Genomic DNA, 15,278 nt, shown 5'->3' with positions numbered 1-15,278 from the left:
GTACGTTAGAAGCACCAGAGGAGAGAGCGACACCCCAGGCAAGAAAGAGGAACTGCACGGATTGTGACAGGTGCAGGGTGCTAGAGTGAACACTAGGCTTAGTGTTATCACACACACATACCCTATCACAATGAGAATAATAGATTAAGCATTTTTAGTCTCAGAATATTTATGTGCAAAATGAAAACCGTAATACCAAAAATGTTCAAATTGCAGAGTAACAAGTCAAAAAATAAAATTAACTGGGTGAGGCTCCTCTGGACACCTGGAGTGAACGGTCTGGGTGCCATGGTGCTGGATGGGGAGGATCTGGACACCATGGTGCCGGGGGGAAAGGTCTGTGCGCCATGGTGCCGGGGGGCGGGTCTGGACGCCATAGTGCCGGAGGGGGGGGGTTTGGATGCCATGGTGCTAGAGTTAGACATTGCAGGACTTCATGATAACAGCCAAGACTGCTTCCTCCACTATTCTTCTGCCACTGCTGGGGTCCAGGTCCATTGCAGCTCACCAAAATCATCTCTGGTGAGTCACTCTAAATGTCCAATTTTATATCAGTACCTTTGCCTGACATCGGCTAAATGACTTGACATTACCTTACGCTGCCAACACTCCTTTGTGTAGACCATGCTTCCCCATGACCTTCCTCTGGAATTTTGCTATTGTACCCCTATTGCCTCCATCTAACAAGGGTGTGGTCTAACAGGCCGACAATCAAAAGGTTGACGTGGATGTAGGTCAACAAAGTCAAAGTTTCATACAAAAATGGTTGACATTTTTTTTTTCTAACCCTAATCTTCACCCTGCACCTAACCATCCCTTCTAGTGCCTAAACCTAATTGTGGAGGTAAGTGTCTAACCCTAACTCTCTGGTAAGTCCCTAACCCTAATAAAAAAAAGTATCAACCATTTTTGTCGACCATTCCCATGTTGACCTTTTGTACCTGACAACTTACATCCATGTCAACCTTTTGTCTGTCAACCTTTTGTTCCTGTCAATCTTTCAAATGAAACCCATCTGACAAGGCTATGCGTCCCAAGAAAGTGAAGATGAATACCCTTCCGTCCCACTTCTCTCTTAGACCATCTTTAGGTCCAGCAGTCGTAGCAAGGGAAGAGAACCAGACTCCATGATATCTAAACTTCTGGAGCCTCCTGTTTACCCTTCAGACTTAGAGGTTTACCTGGACTGTGATGCTTCAACACAGTGTGCACCTTACATCAAGTGCTTAAGGTACTTCGCTCAAATCTTTCTTGAGATATGAGTGCCTCCATTAAAGACTTAAGTGCGGATGAATCAGATATTGGAGGCCAGCTAGAGACCAAAATGGAGGAGCTGGTGGCTTCAGTAAATGCTTTAATCTCCACCTATGGTGCTCTTCAAACTGAAATAAAGTGGTGGACTTGGAAGATGCAAAAAACAGGTACTCCAGGCTTAGTGGCTAACACAGAATTGTTAGACGATGCTATGACACACTACTGTAAACTACTTCCAGATGTGAACAACAAGGATTTGCTTACTGATCGTATCCATAGGCCTCCAAAAGCCAGGACTGCTGCTTCTAGCTATCCAACGTACACTCTCTTAAGGGTCCACTTCACCATCAAGGAGTGTCACCTAAGAGCGGCCATCATTCAGGCATTCCCCCTAGGCCATGGTGCCTTTCAACGGATGCCGGGTCTGCCGTACAACAGGGACTCATTAACTACATTCTTAATAATTGCCCAAGCAACATCTCCATCTACTTTCTGGTGCGCCCTTAAGGTGGTTGTTAGAGGAATAGCCTTTCAAACTGGTGCTAGGCTTAGGCGCAGCTCTTGGCGGATTGGAATTCAAACTTATTCTGACAGAAGTAATTAATAGAAAACATCCCAGTAAGGCCCGTAACCATCTGGTGATTGTTTATTGTACCCTGGCTTGATTGTTTGGACATTGGTCGCCCCCTGCTGGTGTCTTTTTCCTTTACTATGGTGTTTTATCTCTTGTTCTACCCCTTTTTCCTGACTGTAACCTTAAGTTCAAAAAGTTTCAACAAACATTATTGATAAAAATTAACTAAAATTGATCAAAAGGAAATTTCAACACTATACCGCTGAAATGTAATAAATGAAGATGACTATACCTGGAAAGTAGATAGAATAAGAGAGCGAAAAATATTGCTGGAAATGGTTTTTGCTCTATTGACAAAAACAAACCCGTTGGAAGGGACAATCCTGTCTACTCTACCAGCGCTGTAAAGTCAATAAAATAGGTCCTCTACTACATTCCCTAGGGCTACTTCTCTGGCTTACAGTCAGGTGAGTTCTCTTGACTCGGCTATTCTCCCCTTCTTGTCACAAGCAACTATGTTACATTACCTTTTTTTTCACGTTGGGCACCAATGGCAGGGACACACATTTAGATATGGCAAAACCAGGTCCACAGCCACACGTATAGGTAGATAGTAAGGGGATTATCCCCACGTCTTATATTGTCAGGAAACAATTGATCATACTTGCCTACATTGTACTTAGCTTTTGCGGGAGACTTGGGGAGAGGAGAAAAATCGGGTTGTGATGGGGGCGGGGCCTGACATCTTGCGTCATTAGGCCCCGCCCCCTTCGTGGCAAATCCCCGCGATTGGCGTAAATTTGCATAAGGGAAGGGGCTAAATGACGTGATTCGTGCAGAATCGCGTAATTAAGCCCCGCCCCCTACACCGAGACCCGCGATTGCCGCGGAAGTTCTCCCCATTCTGCCCACTTCACTAGGAAGTGGGCAGAATGCGGGAGAAATGCCTACCCTTCCGGGGGTGCGGGGGGTTACCCGAAAAATCGGGAGCCTCCCGCGAAAACCGGGAGGGTAGGCATGTATGCAATTGATTCATAGTTGTACTGTCCAGTGCCAGTATAATGCTTAGCATGTAGCTCAGCAGACAATGTAGTAGACAAAGCAAAGTCCAATAGCAAGCCTACAGGTCTGGTACGGCAGGCAGGGATGAAGCAAAAATAATATCCAGGAAATAAGGCCCAGATGTATCAACGAGTGATATTCTTGTTATCACTCGTTACTAATCTCAAATGGTGCTCCAACCAATCAGCTCCTAACTTGTTTTCAAACACATGATCGTTATGAGCTGATTGGTTGGAGCACCATTTAAAATTAGTAATAACAAGAATATCACTCGTTGATGCATCTGGGCCTAAGACTAATATTTGGTACTCAGCAGTGGATATTTAGAAGCCAAGAATTAAGCAGAGTGCCTGGTAGTAAGCCAGGAGAGTACACAGCAGTTCAGCCTAGGAGAAGGCAGAGGAGTAGCCAAGAAGTCATAATCTGGTGTCTTTTTCACTGTTTGTGTGAGGTGTGCACAGGTACAGTTTCACAAAGCAATCACCTAGCACAGACTGCTACATGATATGTCTTATATTATGGGCTATGGTGTCAATCTAGCACAAGCAAAATGAGACCTCGAATCATGGTAGGTGTCACTGCAAGTGGTAATTCGGAACTGAACTGGGCCTAGTACAAGAGATATGGTGAGTACAGCCTGGAGCAGGATTGTTACCCAGAGCGTTCTATATAATATACTTAATTTTACCCGCTGCCTCACTCTTCATTCTCACATCCTCTGAATCCCTCTCCCTGCTCTCACACATCTTGTTTCCCCCTCACTCTCCACTCTCACATCCTCTGGATCCCTCTCCCTGCTTTCGCACATCCGGTTTCCACTCTCACATCCTCTGGATCCCTCTCCCTGCTCTCACACATCCGGTTTCCCCCTCACTCTCCATTCTCACATCCTCTGGATCCCTATCCCTGCTTTCACACATCCGGTTTCCCCCTCGCTTTCCACTCTCACATCCTCTGGATCCCTCTCCCTGCTCTCACACATCCGGTTTCCCCCTCACTCTCCACTCTCACATCCTCTAGATCCCTCTCCCTGCTCTCACACATCCCGTTTCCCTCTCTCCACTCTCACATCCTCTGGATCCCTCTCCCTGCTCTCCCACATCCGGTTTCCCAGTCACTCTCACATCCTCTGGATCCCTATCCCTGCTTTCACACATCCAGTTTCCCCCTCGCTTTCCACTCTCACATCCTCTGGATCCCTATCCCTGCTCTCACACATCCGGTTTTCCCCTCACTCCACTCTCACATCTATTAGATCCCTCTCCCTCCCTGCTCTCACACATCCGGTTTCCCCCTCACTCTTCATTCTCACATCCTCTGGATCTCTCTCCCTGCTCTCACACATCCGTTTCCCTCTCACCACTCTCATCCTTTTGGATCCCTCTCACTCCCTGCTCTCACTTAACTTTGCATCCATGGCAAGTGAGGTAGAATGAGGCCATAACACATTACATGATGTCTGCTGTCTTCTACAAAGAGGCTGGAAGTTCCAGCAGGAAACAATGACATGTGGCAGTTGTGAAATGTTCAACACTGTTCAGCATTGCGCGTTGCACCGAGAATTACAAGGAAGACGGATGAAAACCAGCAGTAGATAATGGACAGGGGAGAAGGTGACAGCAATAATTTTGCATCTGGAGTTCAAGACACTTGAGACCAGAGGCGTCACTAGGGTTGGTGTCACCCCCCCCCCCCTCCCTCTCCACCCAAAAAAAAAATCAGGACCAAGGTGTGCAGCTCCACACTCTCTCCCCCCTTACCAATCACACAGTCCAGTACTCACACTGCAGTGCTCCACCCAGAATGCCGGCGGGCATGAGCAGAGAGAGAGGGACTCACGAGATGATGACACATCATCTCACGGGAACTGTAGCTCCGCATCGGCGAGATACAGTGGGCACTAACTATGATAGACACATAACACAACAGTACCAGTCCAGACCGAACATTAGGCTGGCCCGGAGAGCAGGGCCATTTCAACGGGCTGGAGCTCCCAGTGCAAACCTATAAAATATGCCCCCCCCCAAAAAAGCTTAATATAGTAAAAGTGGTCTCACAATAAGAGGCGTGTTAAAAGACTACCTTATGAATAAATGACGTTAACATAACCATAGGATTAGGGACAGCAATACCTGTTAAAATTTCCATGGTACACCATCAGTCATTCCCCCCCACAGGGAAAAAAACACTTTGCTCCCCAATAGAAAAAATAACAATGCTCCCATTGAGAGAAATAACATTGGTCCCCCACAGAGATAAATAACATTGCTCCCCCACAGAAAATAGCACACGTCCCGGCCAACCAGCCCCCCCTTTTATGTCCCCAGCCAGCCTGCTCCCCCCTTCTGTGTCCCCAGCCAGACTTCTCCCCTTTCTTGTCCCCAGCCAGCTCTCCTTCTGTGTCCCCAGACCGCCAGCCCCCCTTCTGTGCCTCCAGACAGCCAGGCCCCCTGTGCAGCCAGATAGCTACCCCCCTTCTGTGTCCACAGCCAGCTAGCCCCTTCTGTGACCTCAGGCAGCCTGCTCCCTATTGTGTTTCCATACAGACTGTCTCCCCTTCTGTGTTTTCAGACAGCCTACCTCCTTTTGTGATCCCAGACAGCCTGTCCCTCCATCTCTGTCTCCAGCAAGCTACCCCCTCTTCTGTCCCCAGCCAGTCAGCCCCACTTCTGTCTCCAGCCAGCCACTCCCTCTTCTGTGCCCAGCCAGTCAGCCCCACTTCTGTCCCCAGCCAGCCACTCCCTCTTCTGTCCCCAACCAGTCAGCCCCACTTCTGTCCCCAGCCAGCCACCCCCTCTGCCCACTGTTGTCCCCAGCCAGCCACTTCCTCTTCTGTCCACAGCCAGTCAGCCCCACTTCTGTCCCCAACCAGCCACCCCCTCTGCCCACTGTTGTTCCCAGCCAGCCACTTCCTCTTCTGTCCCCAGCCAGTCAGCCCCACTTCTGTCCCCAGCGAGCCACCCCCACTTCTGTCCCCGGCCAGCCACTCCATCTTCTGTCCTCAACGAGTCAGCACCACTTCTGTCCCCAGCGAGCCACCCCCACTTCTGTCCCCAGCCAGCCACTCCCTCTTCTGTCCCCAACCAGTCAGCCCCACTTCTGTCCCCAGCCAGCCACTCCCTCTTCTGTCACCAATCAGTCAGCCCCTCTTCTGTCCACAGCCAGTCAGCCCCATTTTTCTCCCCAGCCAGCCACCCCAATTCTGTCCCCAGCCAGCAACTCCCTCTTCTGTCCCCAACCAGCCACCCCCTCTGCCCACTGTTGTCTCCAGCCAGCCACTTCCTCTTCTGTCCCCAGCCAGTCAGCCCCACTTCTGTCCCCAGCCAGCCACCCCCACTTCTGTCTCCAACCAGCCACCCCCACTTCTGTCCCCAGCCAGCGACCCCCATTGTGCACTGTTGTCCCCAGCCAGCCACCCCCTCTTCTGTCCCCAGCCAGAGACCCCCACTGCACACTGTTGTCCCCAGCCAGCCACCCCCACTTCTGTCCCCAGCCAGAGACCCCCACTGCACACTGTTGTCCCCAGCCAGCCACCCCCACTGCGCACTGTTGTCCCCAGCCAGCCACCCCCACTTCTGTCCCCAGCCAGCCACCCCCACTGCGCACTGTTGTCCCCAGCCAGCCACTCCCTCTTCTGTCCCCAGCCAGCCACCCCCACTGCCCACTGTTGTCCCCAGCCAGCCACTCCCTCTTCTGTCCCCAGCCAGCTACCCCCACTGCCCACTGTTGTCCCCTGCCAGCCACTCCCTCTTCTGTCCCCAGCCAGCCACCCCCACTGCCCACTGTTGTCCCCAGCCAGCCACTCCCTCTTCTGTCCCCAGCCAGCCACCCCCACTGCCCACTGTTGTCCCCAGCCAGCCACTTCCTCTTCTGTCCCCAGCAGCACTCTGGCTTCCCTTACCTTGACGGCTCCTCTCTTGCAGCAGCAGCGGCGGCGGGCGAGCAGCAGGCTCCACTCCACTAGCAGCAGCGGGCGGGATGGGGGGCTCTTCTCCTCCAGCAGCAGCGGGCAGGTGGGCTCCTCTCATCCAGCAGCGGAGGTGCAGGTTGATGCCATGACGTCACACGCCGCGCGCCTTCACGGAGGCCGGGATGTGCAGTGGCCGTGGAAGAAGGTGGGAAATGGGCGGGCAGATCCCCTTCCAGAGAGCATGAAGTGGCTAGCTACTGGTGTGCTCCACCACCTCTCTGAGGTTCTGCGGTAAGTGTAACGGTGGGGGAGTGTGCGGTCTTTGGTGTCACCTCCTTGGAGGCTGACACCCAGTGCGGCCCGCACCCCCCTTGTGACGCCACTGCTTGAGACCTCAGTGCTCAGAAATAGGTAAGGTAGTTGGAATGGACTACATACTCCTATGTATATAACCACTCATCTCGCCACCTGTCACACCATCCCTCATCCCTACTCTTACCATAGTTCCCACACTGTACACCAAGGACACATCCTAATGTCCCTATATTTACTATCACTTGCCTAACACTATATACATAGTGGCTGATTTAGAGATGTGCGCTAACCCGATGGTTAAAGCACATCTCCGATTGCGCCTCCTCTGCGCAGGCACATGACCCATACTGCGCATGTGCAGTACGGGTCCTGCGGCCTCGCATGCAGAGCGCCAGCAGACTTATTGATTGACAGTATGCTGACATTTGTGGACAGGAGGGGGGAGCGATGTCCTCTGTTTCCCCAAACGGAGGCTTGTCGCTGCCATTGGGGGGGGGGAAGAGGCCACTATTTTCGTCGGCTGATGGAGATTGCTTGGCCTCTTTTGTGTATCTGTTGTCGAAGCTGAATAATTGGCTAAGACAAGTTCAGGTTGAAATGTAATCGCGGCGATGCCATCTTGCGACTGGCCGCAAGACGCCATCTTGAAAATGAGATCGCAAGACGCCATTTTGCGAATGGCCGCCTAAGCGCCATTTTAGATAAACTCACATTTTAGTACATGTGGCGATAATACTAATAGCACCATGCGATTGCATTTTTCATCATCTCCCATACGCACATTAATACATACAATAGCGCTGTTAACTAGTCGCATATTAGCGAATGCATAGGACTTTGTATGAAACCGCTGTTTTATTAGCTTTATGCGCACGCATCTGCCCCAAGTTAACTAGCGTCCTCATATCAAACCCTGGATACCCACACATTACATATTCACACATAAGGTTCAATAAGCTTTAAAGTGTATGATTTAAGTAGGTTCAGTTTAAGTGCTGAGAAATAAAGATATTTGATAACTAAGGTATTATGCATGCTAAACCAGTCGTGTTTGGAGTTGTACTGATGCGTACTCTTTTCACAGTATTCCGGTGTTATCGGTGGGGAGATTGCATCATGCATTCCCGAGTTATGGATCGCAGAGCCTACAAGCAACAAAATGTATATTTTAGAAACAACTGTTTAGGATGCTGCCGGAGGTGTGAAGAGGAAGACCCCCAGCTGTTAGAGGCAGGGAGAGTCTGTTTGAACCAGCCTGTTAAATGTGCTGTAACAGATGCTTCACCCCTGAGAACCAATGATATCAGCAACAGACTTCCCTATTGTCCTGTTTATTCTGGGGTACTTGGGTCTGTATAATTTCCTTTTGCGCCTAAATTGTGTCTTGATCAATTGCGTGTAACTTTTACCTGAATATCACTTGTGCTTTTGAACCACAGATTCCACGTCTAAGTCTTTATTTATGGTGTGACTGCGTACGCAAATTAGCGTCATCCTTAGAAGGTATAGGAAGGTGTGTATAGAGGTTCTGATCCAGTATCGTTAGTTGGGGGCTCGTAGTGAAGTCACTTACCTGCTCACATGGTACATATGGTCATCAATATTTCAGCAAAGGGTGGAGTGGCCACATGCAGGGTTTGCCTGCAACCGCTTTGTGCTGAAAGATCGCTATCCGTCTCCGTGTGAATCAAGGGAGCTGACTAGAATCCAGGGACAAGAGAGGAAAAAGTTTGTTTTCCTCTGTTGATAGAACCTTATGTTTAAAGGGGTGTCGCAGTACTGAGTACGCGGCTAAGTCGCTGGTTTGCGCATAGCAAAGACGCACTTTTGTGTACGTAGTTAAAACAAGCCATTATACGGTTGTGTGGTAGTCGCATTATTATGTATGCGACTGGTCGCACAATATCATATACGTACTTCCGTTTGTGCTGCCACGTGTTTGAACAAAGCCATTGAGGTTTTCATTTTTTTCTATTACCAATATCTGGGTTAACGTGTATTTTTCTGCGCAGGAAAAAAGTGTGTAACAGTGAATATTTGTTGAACAAAGTTAAGGCTATCATATGATCCTTAAAGGCTAGGTGCAAGGGTTAGTCTAGCCGCTCGGTAAGCAGCTTTACCGTTATATACATAGTAGCAGGTGTACATGTTGTCTTTGTTGTAGAGAGGTGCGTGAGAGTAGCCAACATACAAACTCTCATAGGTGTGGAAGTTGCCTTACTAAATCTTATCCGGGTGTGGAAGTTGCCTTTTTCAAATCTTATCCAGGTGTGGAAGTTGCCTTACTAAATCTTATCCAGGTAAGTGAAAGTGTCTTGATTGTCTTTCACCGGTTTAAATCTTTATTGAAAAGCGTAGGAGTTGTCTCAGAATGGGAGCCACGCAAACAGTAGAGATGTTAGGCAATGATGTGCTGCTAATGGAGGCGCCGATCGGATCGGCCCGTCGTATCATGCATACCAAGTACGGTACTTATGCAATAAGGTATTGTGATTTATGGTTTAATATGACAAGAAAGAGTGTTAGACCGTTTCCCAGAATTGGTAGTTTCGATAAAAATGTGTTAGACAATGTCCGGGATCACATCAGTTTGATGCGCTCCCGAGAGATATAGGTTAAATATTTTGAATGTTTAAAACTGTGGCAGCATGAAGGGGATGCGTGGCTTAACAATGTGCAAACGACGCAAACTAGCGTCGTGAGCACATTGTCAGAAAATACATCCGCGACGTTAAATTGCAATACGGGCAAGCCGCAAAATGGCGCGCACATGCGACAAGGTAGCGTCGTGGAGAGTATTGCCAGAAGTTGACGCTCACCTCCCCCATCTTATGTGGATGGAGGTGCAAGTACAGTAGCCAAAAATACCCATAAAAATGTAACAAGCAACTTGTACCCTCTCTTAAGCAACTATAAAAAAAAATGTTCATGATGCGGATGATGAGCCTATTGTAATGTCTGCCATTTCCCATGCTGTGCAGATGATAGATGCTGCATCACCACAATCACAAGTGGTGCAGCCATCTCCATCTGTAACAGCAAGGGAAGTGTTAGTGTCCTCTGCACCTGTAGGGGAAGTCGTTCATACCATACGCAGCAGCAGCAGACTTAACCCCCAGGCAGGTAACCAGGTCAAAGGTAGCAGCGCTACCGGTCTACATCCCATTCGGACAATAACTGTTCCAAATGGAAATGCAGATGCAAACGGTATAGTGCCCATGAGGGAAGTAGTAATGCATTGTCCTTGGACAAGAGCAGAACTAAATTCCATCATAAATGATTTCCCCGATCCCAAAAAGGAATTAGCCAAATGTCAAAGATTTTTGAGAAATTTGGGTAGTTCACATGAGCCCACTAATAAAGATTGGCGTGTGGTGTTAATGGCCTGTCTGCCACGCAATACCGACGTGACAAAATTTATCACGGATTGTGTATTGGATGGTGACATTCCCTTAACAGACCAAGTAAACCAAGTTAACATTTCCCGCATTGTAACTCAGTTGGGTATATATTTTCCAGTAGTAGTTAACTGGAACAAAATTTTCACCATTAAACAAAAAGAGAGTGAGACTGCAGAAGATTACTGCGATCGGGCTCTGCAGGCTATCACCCAGTACACTGGGATAGAAGATATTAAAGATAGCACTCACCACAGGGGAATGATAGTTACGGTACTTGTGGACGGTCTGAAAGAGAGTTTAAAAACTCGGGTTCAGACCTCACAGCCTGGCTGGCGGGGACTTACAATCGATACCCTCATAGAAACCGCTATTGAACATGATAAAAACATCTCCAAAAAGAGAGAAGCCCAGAGCGAAAAACTAATGGCAGTTAGTATACAAGCTCTGGAGGGAATGATGGTAACAGCACAGCCAACAGACACACTTGCACTTGCACACACACTCACTTCTGAACAAGTATGTGCTCTCACTAACCCCACTCAACAACAAACACAACTCTATCCTACTAGCCTGATGCAACCACAGGTCCCAGGCTATCCACCAACCTCTTATCCCCCACAATACCCTTACCCTCCCTATCCTTACCCATATCCATCACCTTTACCCTCTGCGCAAACCTCACAACACCACATGTCTTCACCCGAAACATGAACATGTTTTAACTGTAAACAAACAGGACACTTAAGTAGAAACTGTACAGTAAAAGGAGTAGGGATCTCACATCAGGGAAGACCTAGATATCCCCATAAGGGATATGCACAGAGGCCAGCAAATGTTCAGCAAGCACCAGCTCCAATTGTAGCCGTAAATGCTTTATTGGAGAATGGTAGCCAACGCTAGCGGTCAGGTCATACCTGTAGTCTACAGATGGTCAGGTTAACGGGAAGTACTAGGGAAGAACCGGTCATGATGGTTGATGTAACTGGTACTGAATATCCTTTTCTTGTAGACACAGGGGCGACCAGGTCGGTGATAAAATCTCCCGTTAATTTGCAGGTGACCAACGAGACAGTACCAACAATGGGCGTAACAGGTAAAGTGGAACATTATCCTTTAACAAAGTCCACAGAGGTTACTATTGGGCCATTGCATATCAGGCATTCTTTCCTCCTGGCTGCTGCGGCTCCTACTAACCTACTGGGCAGAGAATTGTTATGTAAAATGGGATGTGTTATATATTGCACCCCTGATGGTGTATTTTTAGATATCCCAGAGAGAATGGTATACGAGGTGCGGGACATGTTAGACACTCCTCAAAGGATAATGTATCACTCTACCGTTTTAAATGAAACTCCATCACAAGTAGATGAAATGTTGTCCCTAATTCCAGATTCCCTTTGGACTAAAGATGGACAGGACACTGGATTAATGGCAAACGTAAGCCCAGTAATGGTAAATTTAAAAAGCGGAAGGCAAGCTCCAAAAATTCCCCAGTACCCACCAAAGCAGGAGGTAGAACTAGGGGTTTTTCCAATAATTGAGCGATTATTGCAACAGGGAATTTTAGTTCGTACAGCTAGTGTAGCCAACAGTCCCATCTTTCCAGTGAAGAAGAGTGGTGGGAGGGGTTATAGGCTGGTATAAGACCTTAGAGGTGTTAATAAGGTAGTAGAGAGCCAATTCCCCGTAGTGCCGAATCCAGCTGTCATTTTGATGCAAATCCCACCAAATGCAACCCATTTCACTGTCATTGACCTCTGTTCAGCTTTCTTCTCTGTGCCTCTCCATCCTGACTGTCAGTATCTATTCGCATTTACATACAGAGGTTTACAATACACATGGACACGATTACCCCAAGGTTTCATAGACAGCCCCAGTATCTTTTCCCAGGCATTGCACGACTGTTTACAATCTTTTGAACCTGCCAATGGATCTGTTCTAATTCAATATGTGGACGATTTATTGCTATGTTCTGACTCGTTTATGTCATGTTTGAATGATACTAAACTTTTGTTACTTCATCTCTCACAAACAGGACACAAGGTGGCTAAGGACAAACTACAGCCGTGCCAATCCAGAGTAAAATATTTGGGACACTGCCTAACCCAGGGGTTACGACACCTTACAACAGATAGAATCCAGGCCATACAAAATATGACACTGCCGCAGAATCAACAGCAAATTCGTACCTTCTTGGGAATGTGTGGATACTGTAGAATGTGGATACCAGGTTTTTCTATTTTGGCCTTACCTTTACAGGAATTAGTCTCTTCCTCAAAGCCCGATCGTGTCATACACACAGAGGAATCAGAACAGGCTTTCCTTAATCTTAAGGATAGTCTGACAAGAGCTCCTGCATTGGGAATACCTGATTATGAAAAACCTTTTGATTTGTATTGTACGGAAGCCGATGGTTGTGCTGCAGGTGTCCTTACACAAAAACATGGTGATGCCAGTAGACCCGTAGCATACTACAGTGCCCAATTGGACACGGTAGCAAGATCACTCCCCACCTGTTTGAGAAGTGTAGCAGCTACCGCTTTATTGGTGAGTAAAAGTGAGGATGTAGTATTGGGCCATGATATGATTGTCTACACTCCCCATGATGTATCTGCTCTGTTGAACTCAGCTCAAACCAGACATGTCTCCTCGGCTAGGTTCACCAAATGGGAACTAGCTCTAATCGCTCCTGCAAATATTACTATTAAACGTTGCAGTACGCTGAATCCAGCAACATACCTACCATATGTACAACATGATGTACAAAGGGTGGAAGGAGAGGAGTTGCTGGCGGGAGGTGAGTTCAGCAGACATAATGATACGCACGGTTGTATGACATATCTGAATCAGACCTTTACTGCTAGACCTGACATACATGACACACCTTTAGAGAATGTGGATGTAGCTTTTTATACGGATGGGAGTTGTCATAGACAAACAGACACAGGTGAATTATGTACAGGCTATGCTGTTGTAAATGACACAGACACCATAGAAGCTAAACCTTTCGGTCCTCCTCACTCAGCCCAGGTGGCAGAGTTAGTAGCACTGACTAGAGCATGTGAACTGGCAGCAGGCAAATCTGCTAACATTTACACTGATTCGAGGTACGCGTTCGGGGTGGTGCACGATTTTGGGGCTCTATGGCGTCTGAGAAATTTTATGACAGCAGCAGGCACACCAGTTGCACATTCCCAACACATAAAACATCTTTTAGAGGCAATTCAACTGCCCAAAGCAGTGGCAGTAATTAAATGCAAAGCCCATACATGTGAGGATGACCCGGTGTCACTGGGCAACAACAGAGCTGACAAAGCTGCAAAATGGGCGGCAGGGTTAAAAATGTTTCCTCCAACTGAAACAATTATGTCATTTCAAACTATTGATATGCTGAAATTAATTGAGATGCAAAATTTGTGTTCAATTCAGGAAAAATCCATTTGGAAGTCCAAGGGGTGTGGGCAAGAGTCCTCTGGGCTCTGGAGGGACGGACATGGTAAGCCAGTAGCCCCCAAGGCATATTACTCCAGCCTGGCTGAGGCAGCACACGGTCTGACTCACCTGGGTAAACAGGGTATGTGCAAGTTGGTGAGGGCATACTGGTGCGCACCAGGTTTTTCTTCACAAGCAGAGAAAATAGCAATGTCCTGTCTGACCTGTTTGAGAAAGAACATAGGGAAAGCGATCCCTATGGAACCGTCCCACATTCCACCGACTGATGGACCTTTCCAGGTGATACAAATTGATTTCATCCAATTACCACCCTGCAGGAACCTTAAGTATGTATTAGTGTGCACAGACGTATTCTCTAACTGGGTTGAGGCTTACCCAGCGGCCACTAATACTGCTGCATTCACTGCTAAGAAAATAGTTCAGGAATTTGTATGCAGGTACGGTATCCCTAAAATCATCGAGAGTGATAGGGGTACCCATTTCACAGGTGATGTTTTCCAAAATATGTGTAAGCTGATGGGTATTAATAGCCGACTTCACACCCCCTACCGACCGCAAGCCAGTGCCAAGGTAGAGAGGATGAACGGGACTATTAAAAATAAGCTAAGTAAAATCATGGCAGAGACTGGACTAGGATGGCCAGAAGCTTTACCTTTGGTCCTACATAGCATAAGGACCACTCCTAGACCTCCTCTGAATCTGTCCCCATTTGAAATATTGTTCGGTAGACAACCTCATTTGATTATAAGTCCACAGGAAGATCTAAAGGGTAACAACGAGGTAACTGTGAAGTATCTTATATCAATGAGTAAGCAGTTAAAGCAACAGCAGCAGAAACTGAAATTGTTGTCTAATGATATGCCTGAAATGAACTGTCATGATGTTGAACCAGGATAATATCTAATGATCAGAAATTTCTTGCGTTCAGATTGTTTGACTGATCGGTGGGAAGGTACGTACCAGGTGCTACTGACGAGTACTACATCTTTGAAGGTGGCCGAGAGAGATACCTGGGTCCATTCCACTCACTGCAAAAAGGTCAATCAACCGGTGGAGAAACAAGTCGGAGACAAAGCTGATAGCGTGAATCTGTCGCTCGCGAGCTTGTTCCGGGAGGATTGAAAAGGTCGTAGTAAGATACCTGAACTGAGAGAAATTTGCAGGTCTTGTTGTGAGAATGGATGGGCCTGCTGTGTTCATTTTCATATTCTCTTTTAGAGTGTTCACCATCCTGGTCAGTCCGGGGATATCCAGTGTCTGTGATGGGGGACCGATTGAGGAAACGGGAGCTGATGGCAGTGCTGATGGA

The 15,278-nt window shown here is 47.7% G+C and overlaps 1 protein-coding gene across 1 annotated transcript in view; it reads right to left on the bottom strand.

The window, feature by feature from the left end:
- Nucleotides 1-15,278, bottom strand: part of LOC148443071 (uncharacterized) — a 71,829-nt gene that overhangs the window by 35,694 nt on the left and 20,857 nt on the right. The window lies entirely within an intron of this gene.

Source organism: Taudactylus pleione, unplaced genomic scaffold (assembly GCF_031769625.1).
Source record: "Taudactylus pleione unplaced genomic scaffold, aTauple2 ptg001337l, whole genome shotgun sequence".
NCBI lineage: Eukaryota > Metazoa > Chordata > Amphibia > Anura > Myobatrachidae > Taudactylus > Taudactylus pleione.
This window is presented reverse-complemented; position numbering and strand designations above follow the sequence as displayed.